General features: G+C 36.2%; 1 protein-coding gene across 10 annotated transcripts in view; it reads left to right on the top strand.

Annotated features, from left to right (window-relative positions):
- The window catches only part of LOC104864252 (serine protease inhibitor Kazal-type 7-like), a 57210-nt gene that overhangs the window by 23757 nt on the left and 19025 nt on the right, over positions 1 to 14428 (top strand). For 5 of the 10 annotated variants that reach the window (XM_010627097.3, XM_010627099.3, XM_010627100.3 and 2 more), the window contains one exon: positions 8868 to 8957. The exons of 3 other annotated variants lie outside the window; for them this stretch is intronic. The gene's annotated coding sequence lies outside the window, so the exon portion shown is untranslated. Of the gene's footprint in view, positions 1 to 8867; positions 8958 to 12092; positions 12228 to 14428 lie in introns of all 10 variants that reach the window. 2 more of the 10 variants (XM_010627098.3, XM_010627101.3) reach the window with 1 other exon arrangement.

Consider the following 14428-nt stretch of genomic DNA (forward strand, 5'->3'; position numbering starts at 1 on the left):
CAGCAAGCTTTTCCTCCTAATAACAAGTTAATAAATAGTTTGAGATTTTTTTTACTTCTGTTACAACTACTAGACTGTGTTCTAGTCTAAAAGCAGCAAAAGATAAAATGTAAACAAAGGGACCTGCCTAGATTCCAAGAAAATTATATTTTTCCAAAATATATGCCCCTAATTGCCAACTTCTGGATCAAATTAAATGCAAGAACGTCAGATGGCTATTGTAACAACATGGACAAAAGTTGAGAACTTGAACCTGGGTAAAAGTAACGAAATTGAAGGGAGAGAGGAAAAAAACAAAACAAAACAAAAACAAACTAGGAGCTTTAATTGCCAGTGGTATACAAAGGCATGAGAGAGCAGAGTAGACAAAATGAATCTAGGTTTTACCTCAGATGTATTTCAACAGCACTGTTTAGATTGAACTGTATAAGTGTCATTGTGTAGATAATGGCTTAATATGTTTCAAACATATAGAAATTGTACAATTGTAAGACTGGAAAAATTTTTTTACACAGAAAATGGCAAACTTACCTTAAATATATGGTCACCAAAAACATCTGAAATTTAAAAAGAAATTTCAAATGATCAATTCAAATAATTGCAGTATTGAAATGTGAACATATAATTTTCCCATTAAGTAGTCACATATAAATTAATAACTGAAATTTTTAGAAAAACTGATTGTCTTCTTCAAATGAGGTTTATCTAGCCATGTTTGATTCTCAGACATTGTTTCCTTTTTCTCCTCATGCCTGGGAACTTAATATCTCCTCAGGAAACTCAACATTAGCCCATTCTAGGTTTAATGCTGAACTTGGACAAGAAGCAATTAAGTTCAAGATTTTTCCTCCAGAAGTCAGCAATATTATCCACCGGTGGGCTACTCAGGCACTGTATAAAACTGCTTGAAAGGAAGCCTTTTCTTCCTTACAACAGTGCATTAACATTTGCTTATTCAAGCTATTCAGAATTCTCTTTGCTATCATATTTTACATTCTGCTTGATGTCATTTAGTCCCTGCTCTGAACCTTGTCTTTGCATCTGTGTCTATCTGCCCCACTTACCTAGTACATTCAGTTTTACATCATGGACTTCAGTTACTGGTGTCACTTCACTGGAGTAAGTTAGGAAGAGCTGAGCCTTCCCATAAGGTTTCATGACTCCTACTGGTACTCTAGTAGTAAGCAATGGCAAAAACTGACACTGCTTTGTGTAGAATGCATTTATGTACACACATACACAAACACACACACACACACATATACACACAGTATCAATGTGTGGAAAAGTAGGGGATGAGGAAGAGGGAGTGGACTGAAAATCGATAATTAACAGAGAAGTTCAAATTATCTGCCAGAAATTGATTATAACTCTCATAGATAATTTTCTTAATTTCTCAAGTCTGAAATTGTGTATGCCAGAGTTCTTGGAATATTAATCAAGTGACCACTGACACATATTCTAGTTGACGTAGTGAATTCTTTTAACTCTGAGAAAATACTAAGAGTTTCAAAAATTCCTGCACCTCAATAGCAATTATTACTAATAAGCTATTGTCCTTGGAAGGTCAAATGTTCTCTCCCTCCCCAAGGTTACTTGGTAAATCCTTACATGAGAGATAGCCCGTAGCCAGGATAGCCAGGAAGAAATTTTTCATCTTTTCCACGAGGAGCAATATAATTCATCCACCTGAGTTACTTTCATGAAAAGTTCACTATGCTCAGTGTTCCTGGTAAACCAAAGGCTACAGTCCTATTATTAGAACCTCAGAACCCATTGTGAAGTCATTATGAAGTCATCTACTTACATGTGATACCATGGGAAAAGTCACAGTTACTACGGGGCCTAGACCAAGAAGACTTTAAGAATATATTTTATTCTTTTTTTTTTTTCAGCTTTAATTGAGTTTATTGGTACATTTTAGGGATACAGTACAGTTACATTCATTGTTGGCATCTTGTACCTCTACATGACAGGTCTTGGTTCTCATTTTTTTCCCCTTACCTCTGCCCTCCCTTCACCCCCTCCTCCCCTCCCCATCTACAAACACTTTATTTTAACAGACTATAAAACTATGCTATGATAGTGCACTTTAGTTTGATTACTATTCAGGCCTGTAGAAGTATATTCTGCTCTTTAACTATCAAGAGGAAACAAATGTGAAAAAGATTAACTGAGAATCAATAATTCTGGAGATTTTTCAAGATCTACATGTTTGCCCACTATTTCTAATTCCTTCAGTGTTGAGATTCTGATTCGGTAGGTCCAGAGTAGAGAATGGATAGAGTCAGGAACCCCAGATTTTATACTACAGGGCCGAGTCTCTGTATGGTTCCCTCTTCATTCTCCAAAGGGAAATTTTGTGTTTTCTTAAATTCATTTCTTTATCCCTTGTTGTGATTATGCCTATTTCTACCTCCCTAGATATAGCACATACCATCTCATTTTTAACATAAAACATTAAAGAAATAGTTAGAGATAACCATGCAAACTCCAGACTTTTGTGTTATTTTATTAAAATACCAGGCTCAATAATAGCTAAAATTTAGAAACAGCTCTATTGCCCATCAACTGAAGACTAAATATAAAAGATTATTTTTAAAAAATGGAGTACTACTCAGCCATAAAAAATGATAAACTAGCCGGGCGTGGTGGCACACACCTGTAATCCCAGCACTCGGGAGGCCGAGGCAGGAGGATCGCTGTGAGTTCGAGACCAGCCTGGGCTACATAGTGAGTTCCAGGTCAGTCTCAACTATACAGTGAGACCCTGTCTCAAAACAAAACAAAACAAAACAAACAAACAAAAATGATAAACTAAAGAGATTTATAGCTAAGTGAATGCACATTGAAGCAATTCCCTTAAGTAAAATTAATGTCACAAATGTAAATACTGAAAGTGTAAATAAGAATCAAAATGTATAATTGATAATGCATAATAGGAAGAAATGGTCTAAAAGTAGAGGAAGTGGGAGGGGTAGAAGAAAAATAAAAAGGGCAAAGAAAAATATGAGAAAATGAAAAAAATGAAAATAAAGTTTTTGTAAATAGGGAAGGGAGAAGGGGGTGAAAGGAGGGCAGGGGTTTGGGGAAAAAATGAGAACCAAGACCTGTCATGTAAAGGTGCAAGATCCCAGTGATGAGTGTAACTGTACTGTATACCTAAAATGTACCAGTAAACTTAATAAAGATTTAAAAAAATGAAGATAATTTTTAAATATAGAAATTTGTGCAAAGACTATATAATATCATTTATATAAAAGCATGTATATATACATACATATGTATATATGTATATATAATACATGTATATACATACATATATATACATATATATAAAAGCATACATATAATAAAAACAATTTGTATGTAGAATGTAGCTTTATCTGCTTTTTGAAAATTATGCTTTAACGTCATAAAATTCAAAACTAATAATAGGATGGATTAAAAAATTTTGTAAGAATAATGAATAATGAATAATATGTAGCTGATAGCAAATATTTACTATTATCTTGGAGTAGCTCTATTAGATTTTCTTACATGTACAAAGTTCCTTTCTAATTAACAAAAGGTTCAGGATTAGAGAAATTACAGTTGTTCAAGTTCTATGACAATCAATGGATTAATGTCCATTATTTACTAAATAAAAAAATCAGTATTAAAAAATAAAATAAAACACCAGGCTTGAATAACAGGGAAGGGATCTGGAGGTCATATAAAATCAGTGATTCAATGTTTTCAAGGCAAGAATATGAGAGAATCGGGTCTAACTCGAAAGGAAAGGAGTCTTTGAAAAATAAGATCTAATCTCGGATTTCCCAGAGACACCAGGTTCTTCTCAGAGAAGAGTCTGAATAATACAGGTGGTCTATCTTAAAACATACAGTTCCTTCTGTAGAACAATAGGATGAAAAGAAAGATTCAGCCAAGAAGCTTAGGTTCTAAGTCTGTATTTCCCAGTTCTTACCAGGATGAGTAAATCCTGCTTCATTTCAGAACTTCAGGTTTATTTTGGCTTAAATTTCAGTCCATGGTCAGCCAACTCCAGGGAAGAAATAGGATGGCAGATTGACATGGGGAGGAAAAGCTGCTCACATTACAGAAGTCAGGAGAGAGAGGGAGAAGGGAGGCAGATATGGCTTTTTAGGTCATACTTCCAGTGACTTGTTTTTTTCTGATCAGATCACCCCTCTTAACAGCAAGTTAGCTACAGTGCTTTCATGGTCTAATTGTGGCAAAGTTGAACCACTCAGAGCTATAGCCAAGTGTTACAGCTCAGTGTTACAGCTCTGGGTCAAGGCTATCCCAGTTCGGACTCATGGACTCAAGAATCTGTTGGTCACTCAAAGAGGTGGAGAAAAACCTTTATTACACCAGTGGGTCCAGAGTCTTACTCTGAAGTCTGAGCACTCTACCAGAAATGAGAGCCTCCTCACATACCAATCTACAGGGTAGGTGAGCATGCTCATTGAAGCAGAGGGGTGGAGTTGCAGAACTTTCCTGAAAGGTCATGAAGTTCAAACAGATAAATATTTTGATACATTGGCCAGAACTGCTCAACAGCACAAATTGTTACATTTCTGGAACAAAACATTCTGTGGAAAACAAACATGGAGGCAAGGCAAGGGCCTGTCTTATTGTTTTGTTTTTGTTTTTTTTGGGGGGGGTACCGGGGATTGAACTCGGGTCCTTGCGCTTGCAAGGAAGGCCACCGAACTGCTGAGCTAAATCCCTGGCCTGTGTCTTACTGTATAGTATTGCTCTATCACAATCACATTCCAAAAGTGCTACCTATAGGGCACATTTGGGAGACAGGTAGATATATAAACATGAAAGAGACCTGAATTTCTCATCTTTGAGGCTTATTGTTACTTTCCTCATTGCTGAGACCCTATATCCAACATCGTCAACATACATGACAGGTTTATTTTGGCTCACTGTTATAGTTCATGATCAGCTGGTTCCAGAGCAAGAATAGCATGGCAGAGGGGCATAGCAGAGGAAAACTATTCATCTTGGCAGTCAGGAAGCAGAGTAAAGGGAAGGAGAAATACCCTTCTTGGTCATGCCCCTCAGCCACCTCCCAACCAGGCCCCACCTCCTAACAGCAAGTCAGCTACAGTGCATGGTTTAATTCTCTTCTCAAACCTCTACTTATGAGTTCATAAGACCTTTGGGGGACTTTCTCAAAGCAGTAGTACCTCAGTTCATGAACATAACTTGTTCCACAATTCTGGTGAAGATGTGGAGTTTGCAAACAGAAGTAAAATTTCACTGAGTACCTCTGTTAGGGAACTGAATTATTTATGAAAAGAAGTGTTCATGAACCAAGGTATCACTGTATAAATCAGAACATTTCACCCCTACCTGCCCTAAATTCCAGCATGTTACCTCTTGTAAAATGCATTTAGTCCATCTCCAAGAGTTGCTAAAGTTCTAACAGTTTCAGCATCCCTGAAAGGTCAAAGTTTAAAGTCTCCTGACTCTATAGCCCTTAATCTTAGTTTCCTGCAAAGTTTTAGGATGTGAGAAAAATGTTCACAAGTTTTCTGCTAGAACATAACACACATGGCCTGGAATCCAACTGTCAATGGAGTTCTAGTTTCCAACTGAAACCTCCTGAGCCTGGTCTTTACTGTTTGTGCTGCTATCAGTATTCTGCTCTTCTAAGTTCTGACCAGGATCACCCATGAAGCTAAGCTTATAGCTTAGCCCTTCTAGGGCTTCTCTAGTTGGCATTGCCATATTTTTCCAAATTGCTCCTGTGAATAGATTCCAAAGGTTTATAAACCACAGGATCATGCAATGTCTTAGTAGCTTTGTTATGGCTGGGACAAAATACCTGACATCCACAAATTAAAGGAGGAGAGGTTTATTCTCATTCACAGTTTGCAGAGGTTTCAGTGCATAGTTGGCTGGCTCCGAGTCAGGGTGGCATGGGAGAGGGGTGTGAGTCCAGTGGGAAACAGAGCACAATCAAGGGGCCACATCCCCAGTAACCCTCCTCCTTCCACCAGGCTTTATCTCCCAATCATATTTATATATAATAATCCACTGATGAATATTACACCTCCATGATTCAGTTACCACCAAAGCACCACCTATGAACACGTGAGGCTTTGGGAGATCAACATCAAGATATAAACATTCCACCCAAGCCCCCAAAAGACTCACGTGTATCTCTTTATACAAAATGTATTTGGTCCATTTTTAAGAGTTGCAAAAGTCCCAACAGTTTCAGCATTGATGAAGTTTGTCCAAAGTCTCCTCTGAGACTTAAGGCAAACTCTTAGCTGTGAGCCCCTGTAAAAATAAAAAGAAAGTTAAGTACTTCCAACATACAATGGCAGAGAATAGACATTCCCATTCCAAAAGGGAGTAATAAAGGATATAAAGGAATAGGACCAAAGCAAGACTGAAATCCAGAAGGGCAATTAATTACAGGGCATTAAATCCTGTAGTTCCATGTACAGCACCCTGGGCAAGGTGTGGCGAGATGTATACTCCAAAAGGCTTGAGTGACCCCCCCACCCCAACCCCATGGCGTGGCTGGTGGGTTGTAGCCTCTTGGCTTCTCTCCTGGGCTGGCTTTGCTCACACCTTGTGGCTGTTCTCAGATGTTTTGTGTTCCTGGCTTCTTCAGCTTTCTGAGGTCGCCATTTCACTTTCAGCTTCACACACTGCCCTATCAGAGGTACACTGCCTGGCCTCCCAGGTTTTCTTCTGAAATCTGGGTGGAAGCCTTCCTGACCCCACAGCTCTTGCATTCTGATGCCTGTAAAACCAGCATTATGGGGATGATGCCAAAGTCTGTTGCCAGCCTAAGCAGTAACTCATCCCTTTCGCATCTTTTTGGTGGTTGTAGGGGCTTTTGAGTGGTTGGGTGGCAAAGCATGATGAATTGAATCCTGGGAAATCATTTATTTGAGATCTGATCAGAGTCTCCTAATAAGCACAGCTTTCAGCATTCTAGAGCTTCTCAAACAGGCATCTCTAAATCTTTCCAGATACCTCCTCTGAATGATTTCAAAGGCTTCTAAACCACATGTTTATGTATTCACAGCAACAGTTCCACTTTTGGTACCAAAGTATGTCTCAGTCACTTCCCTCATTACTCAGACACAATACCAGATACTTGTAATTTAAAGAAGAAGATGTTTTTTCTGGCTTATGGTTACAGTCCATGACCACTAGATCCAGACAGGCCAAGAACAGTGTGTCTGAAGATCATAGCAGAGTTAAGTTGCTCACTTTGTAATGACCAAAAACCAGAAAGTGAAGAGAGGAGTCAGTGAGAGAGCTATACCTTTCTAGGTCATTTTTACATTAACCTGCCTCCCTCAATCAGACCCCGCCTCCTAGGAGTAAGTCAGCTATAGTGCCCCATGATATAATTCTCTTCCTAAAGCCCTCCTATGAATGCATGAAGCTTTTGGAGGATATTCTCATTATAAATTATAACAGGGATATTGATTCAGAAGCACATGTCTCTCAGAATCAGAATAAGTCGCTCAGAGATATGGATAAAGTTTCTCTATGAATGGAAAGTTAAAGATCTTGTTTTAGGTTTTGAAATCTTGTGATTTTATGATTTCTTGGCAGTTATAAAAATGCATTTCCAAAATACCCTCCAGTTGAAAAGTATGCTCACAAATCTATGAGATGATAGTATCTTAGAATTCCTTGGCAAAGAAGCTGCCAAATGGTTTTAGCAGTGGGAAGGAGACTTACACTCAAGACAGGCAAAGGCCAGAACAAAGAGATAAGAGACAAATGCCATACTTGTGATTCTGCGGTGATCAAGAGCAATGCTGTGAACACAAGAGAGGTCTTTTGGTAGTGTCGGCCAAACTCCTTGTATTTGCATTATTTATATTCAAGCAAGGGTTTCTATCTTGTTTATTATCTGTTTCTCAAGCCCAAACACAAACCCCATAAAGTCAAGAACCATTTTTTTAAATTCTCAAACTATGTCCATTGGGGATTTTCAAATAGTAAATTACAGGGTGAAAATGTTTGTTGAACTCAATTATTAGTTGACTATCCAAAGTAAGGCACTTTACTCTGATCATGTCTGCCCAACTATATTGTGTCTTTGCAACTACAAAGAAAACTCAGTAAGAGCTGGGACAATGTCTGTTTTGTTCACTCTTGTATCCATATAGCTCATCACAGTACCATGACTTTACAAATTCAATAAATTTTAATCGGTAAATGATATGTGAAAATGTTTCAAGAATGTTTAAAGCACATACTTTGATCTTTAAAGGAATATAAGAAATGCCCATTTTTGAATCAGGTCTTTATATTTGGGGGGCATGAATTTTTTTAGTTCTTTATGTATATTCTAGATGATAGTCCTTTGTCTGAGGAGCAGCTGGTAAAAATTTTTTCCCAAAGTGAAATAAATAAGTCACACATGTGTAAATACCAAATAGTTTCTCTGGTGTGAAAAACTAAAAGTGTAAATAAGATCCAAATGGTATAACTGACAATGTGAAGTAGGGAGAAAAGGGCTAAAGCTGTAGGGGAAGTGGGAAGGGTAGGGGAAAGGAAGTAAGGGAAAAGAAAAAAATATGAGAAAATGAAAAAATGGAAACAAAGTTTATGTAAATAGAGAAGGGAGGAGAGGGTGAAGGGAGGGTAGGGGTTTGGGGAAAAAATGAGAACCAAGACCTGTCATGTAAAGGTACAAGATCCCAATGATGAATGTAACTGTACTGTATACCTAAAATGTACCAATGAGGATAAAAAAGGAGTATAAGAAAAATGTCAGACACAGTTTTAGGGATTAGATTTTTAAAAAGCAATGGAAGGACAGAAAAGAGCCCATTGGAACATGAATAATATTATCCTTCTCTTCCTAGACACTTTAGATGAGTCTATCAGAGGGTGAAATGGGAATCCGAATCTAGAGCAGTTCTTGACATCAGCTTCAGGGATGTCAGCCAATCCAGGTAAAAGTACATTTTCTATTTATCAAAAATCAAGGATGAAATCTTCTAAAGCATGAAGATTTTTCCTTTATTTTATAAAGTTTAAGTACATAATTTACATGAACCAAGCAAATTATGGGGTGTATTTCCCCTGCATAATTTAGAAAAACATGTTTTAGGCCCTTTGAACTATTGATAACCACCACTGTCCAAAAGAGAAATTTCAGCAGATAGAATTTCTACAGTAGTGTGTTAGCCATTCCTTATGATTAAAATAAGTCCTCAAGATTCAATTTATAAACCAAAAATTTCATAAAGATTTCTTTTAGGTCTGTTTTACTTAAAAAAGCAAGCAAATATGTACTTGAACATAAGAAGCCATTCTTTTGATAGGAAATGTTTTCTCCTTGTGCTTAGAATGTACTATAAGTTACTTTAGAATCTTCACCTTCCCAACTGTAAACATCTAAATCGAGTCATTTTATAGAAATCAAAAAAAGGAAAATGACAAATACTAAGCCTGTGAATATTTTCTGAGCATCACACTTCACTATGAAGACTCAGAAAATGTTTCTTCTGGACAACAATTTTAAAGAAAATAACAATAGTCCAAGGATATTGTGTAACTGATGTAAGGTACTAAAAAAAATAAACTGGTTTTCAAAATTTACCATATTCATTTAATGTACCTTAAGTCATGATTTTATTAATTTTTTGTTTTCAATAGAATAATTTAGAACTATCCTTTTATTCTGAAATACACTACACCCTTTTCTTTCTTTAACAAATGAAGACACTTGAATAAATATCTAGAAATGTTTTATGCATGTTTTCCTTCACATATTTTGAAGTAATTAAAATGATGGATATTTACTTCTAAAGTTTTGATTCTAATTTTATTCTGTAATTTTGTACAGACAATGTGACTTTTAAGATGACTTTGAAACTCTTAGACTATTTTGGTATTTTTAATACTCTTCAAATCCTCCTTTGAGACTTCTAATATAAAAAAACTGTTTTAGGTTAACAAAGCACTTAATTTATATGCTATTTTTTACATATAGGACAACAACAAAAAAACTCCACTCTTTCTAGCTGTCAGGGTGTGTTGTGCAAAATGCAAGTGAATTTTTCCATCATAGAGGTATTCAGCATGGCCTGGCAGAAAACTTGGCAGGCTTCCTTATGAGGGAATTTAACAATAGATTGAAAATGGAATATTTTATGATTCTCTGGCTCATCTTAGAACCAGCTTATGTTGTGAGAAAAATAACATAATTCATCTGAAAACCCCATACATCAGCAGAATTTCATTCCTTAGAGCAAATGTAGGACACAGTAAATTCCAAAAAGGCCTCCCAAGTGAAGTTTATTCATAAAACTTAAAAATAGAAATGAATCAACTGATGTATTTAACATTGAAATAAAAATGTTAATTTTTGCAGTAAGTTTTGCCCATAGGTTCATAATTTCTGTTGTATAACCACATGTCTTACTGGCAACTTATTATAAGAGGCATTTTTATGTTTTTAAATAATGTATATGAACTGCTATAAGCTATTATTTGTTCCAGAGATTTGTTTTTCTTTCAATTAAATCTCACAGAATCTAAATTGAAAAATCTGGTTCATATGTAGCTTTTATAAGATAAATGAAGGAAATAAGTCTCCTGAATTAGTAAACTTCTTTTTTTCTTTTAAATTAATTTTATTACTATATTTTAGGTATACAATATGATGACATTCATCATTGGAGATTTGTACTTTTACATAATATATCTTGTTTCTTATTTTCACCCATTCCTGAATTGTTAAACCTCTTAAACCTCTCATTCTTTGTAAAATGTACATATTCTCACACACAATCTCATGCATTTGTAATGAGGAATAATGAAGGCTTCACCTAACAATGTTTAGTTTTTAAAATAATGTATAAGAAACAAGGAATAAATATTAGTTATTATACTTTTAGCTTTAATTCTTCACTGAGATAAATATAAATCTACAGGTAACTATTTAATTATCCCCAAATTTCTATCCTGGACTTCTAATTGATGGCTGAACATGTCCACTTGAGTATTCTTCAGTGACTTCAGTCTTAGAGTGTCCAAAATTTAATCTATCTTCTTCTCCTGGCCATCTTATTACATTTACGTATCATTTTTCCACACGTTGTACTACTTCTGCTTTGTAGGAACTAAGATGAGTGCTAGAATTATATGAGACCTAGTGCTGGCAAAAGACAGGTTTGGATAACAGTAGAGACAAAAATGACAATATCTCTTGAAAAATGAAAGAAAATATTAAGTATTAAACACAAAAGGTGAAATACAATGAGGGCAAAAAATTCTGGTTGTTTGGTTTGGTTGTGACAAGAGAATTTTTGCACCAAAACAGAGATTTGGATGATGATCAGCTTTCAAGGAATTCATAGGCAACTATAAACAATATTAAGGTAGATGAGCCTTATGTAAGATTCTAGTCCCAAAATTATGTGATTCATTGATTTCCTGTCACACAGAAGAATACATTAAAACAAAAATAAATCATACTAGCTCATCTTTGACATGAAAGAATTCTAGACATAGATATCCTAGACTTCCTAGACATAGTTTGCTTTTGAGAAGAAAATGCGATAAGATCAAGAGGGTCTTCTGCCTCGGTGATGCTAAAAATTCCTAAATGCAGTAAGGTGAAGGCAAAAGGAGTAATCTCCTGTGATCAGCCCAACCTATTTAAGGCTTGCAGCTGTGTCTCTATTAAGAAATTACTATTTCCATGACCAGGATCGCAGAACAAGTTTGAAAAATTCAATGAGTCATGGGAAAATGGATTACTTAATAGGATTCAAATTAATGTTATTTTAAATTTGGAAGATGCATGAGTAAGCCTGTTCATTTATTTTGTCATTTGACTACCGTGTAAGTCAGAGATGGCTATTGCAATCCTCTTCATATTATTAAGAAAAAAAAAATAGTTTTAGAGAAGTAACTTGACCAAGATCTCAGAACTACTAAGTGACTGAAAAAGGGGCATTAAACTAGAATGCTTGAGTCGGTATCAATTTCAGGAAAAGTTCCACTTCCCTGTGATTTTGAAGAAGTGATCAGTAGGGCTCTCACTGCCAGCTTAGACTTTTACTTGGCTCTCTTTTCAGGCAGAAGTCTTCCAGGTCATATTTAGAGAAATTCACTCACTGGTATTCTACAGTGACCCATGCCCTCCAGTAGAGAATGAATTCTCAAGAATCCCTAAGTTTGCGGTGACATAATGAGTGGATCCAGTGAGAGAGGTACTCAGATATCTACCATGATGTACATGCTCTCTGTTTGAAGCTGCTTATTAATGTTTCCAGAGAAAAGATCTTTAGTAACCCAAGCACCAGAATGAGAATCCATGGTGCATCTTAACTACAGACTAGACTGTACTGAGGCCTTGATGATGATTGACATATTCCTAAAAAAGGCTATGCTGAAAAGCCAAATGTATTTTGTTGGACAAGAACTAGCGATCTCTGTTGATGCTCTGTCTCATGGGTCTTACTTAGCTAGATCATCAGCTGCATTGCCATCGGATGGCATAAGGTAACATTTGGACTTCTCACTATGGCAAGCAGTAAGAAGAAAGCTATATTGAATCAAAATTCTAACAAGACATTCTTTTTTTTTTTTTGGTACCGGAGATTGAACTTTAGCAGGAACTTTTAGAAAACTCCATTCTAGAGTGACTACTGACTTTGGACTCACAAGTTTTCCAGTTGTGTCCATGTGCATGTGGTACTAGAAAAGAGCCTATTATAGATCTGGATTCCACTTCCTTAATCTGTACCCTTATGCTAAGTGGGAATTTTGAAATCAATAACTCAGCTTACTGTTTTTCACTGACAGAGACATGAGTTACTATATCAAAAAAATTGAATTGTTGGGAAGAGCAATGACTGCTTTCCTTAAATATGATGGAGGGCTGATTAAAAATGAAACAGTGAGATTTCCTAGAATTTCTAGATGTTTTGTTGATGCATTTACTTTTATGTAATTTTATTTTGTGTCTGTGGAAATCTTATGACAGTTTTTCTTTTATGTTACACACGTAAAGAGTTTTACCAGGTAGACCAGAAGATAGGACGGGTGCATTACTGAGATCAGGAAGTGACACCTCACTTCAGACTTGTCTTAAGACACCATGATTTCTTGTTGAAAGAAGCCAAATTCAATTCAGGTCATGTAATTTAAAAGGCATGAAGTGAGCACATATGACATGCCAACAACAATATAGCAGAAGACGGACATTATTATAGACCTATTGCATATACTATGATTCATGCTAATCTAGGAGGAACAATATCAGACTAGAAGAAGTTCTTTAGAAAAGAGGCCATTAAGACTGAAAGTTCAGCACGGAATGGATGATATTGCAGGCTGATACTTTACACTTGCAGAGAGATGAGATATCTGCATCAAAGTCCTGACTCCTCAGAAGCAAGCAGTGTTCAATACTTTTTATCAGAAGAATAACTTTGTTAAGAACCCCATATTTGGGGAGGTGGCACAATGGGCAGAGGTGATAAGAACTCATAAACTGCCACATCTCTAGTGAAAGCTTCTTTAGCAAGGTCCTCGGTAGAAGGGTCTTTGTCTTCTTCAAAGTTAACAAGAAAGAGTTATGAGGTTGTTTTAATCGTGAATATATCTAGGGGCTTGACTGATCCTGAGTCTTCAGCAGTACCTCTTTGGATCCAAATCCCAAGCTGATGGCTCTGAAGGAAGAGTAACTCTGCTGGGAATCACAAGTCTGTGCATGGCCAATGTCATTTTCTCTTTAATACAATAATTTCTAGTACACATGGAAATAATCATTTGGATGAGTGTCTAATAAGTTTGTTTATGCTTTTATTAAGCTTTACTTCATTTAAATTGTTTGTTAAAGATGACAAGAACCCTAATACTGGATTGTACCATTTTTAAATAGAGTGACTCCATAAGAAATACCTGGAATGACTGGCAGATTTGGTAGACAGAGATAAAAGATGCTCCCTTCATCACTAATGGAACTAGTGATACACTGGGCTCAGAAGCTAAAGTTCATGTTTGTGTACTGCAAAAATATTAAAGATAGCCAGAATTTGTTCTGGGGTGTTCCGGAGAAAAGCATCATAATGTTCCTGAGAACTATAACTCTGGGACACCTTAATTTATAGCTAGACACACCACTTTCCACATGATTTTCTGTAGGATGCTTAACTGCTACGGTATAAGTCTACTTTCTTTTTATTCACTTGATCCTTGAGTATGTCTTAGAGACCCTGTTACACTTGGATATGCCACGGTAAGTTGGAAACTTTGCAATTGCCCTCACATGTCTTGATAAAGACTCTTCTTGATCAAACTTTAGCCTGGGTCCTCTGAGCCTTCTTTAATGAGGCCTTGGCCTTAGCCCCATTTTGTTTTTCAGCTGAGTCAATGAGGTTATAGCAAAAAATTCTAAGAAATCACC

Source organism: Fukomys damarensis, unplaced genomic scaffold (genome assembly GCF_012274545.1).
Source record: "Fukomys damarensis isolate Sample0158 unplaced genomic scaffold, DMR_v1.0_HiC HiC_scaffold_3, whole genome shotgun sequence".
NCBI classification, from domain to species: domain Eukaryota; kingdom Metazoa; phylum Chordata; class Mammalia; order Rodentia; family Bathyergidae; genus Fukomys; species Fukomys damarensis.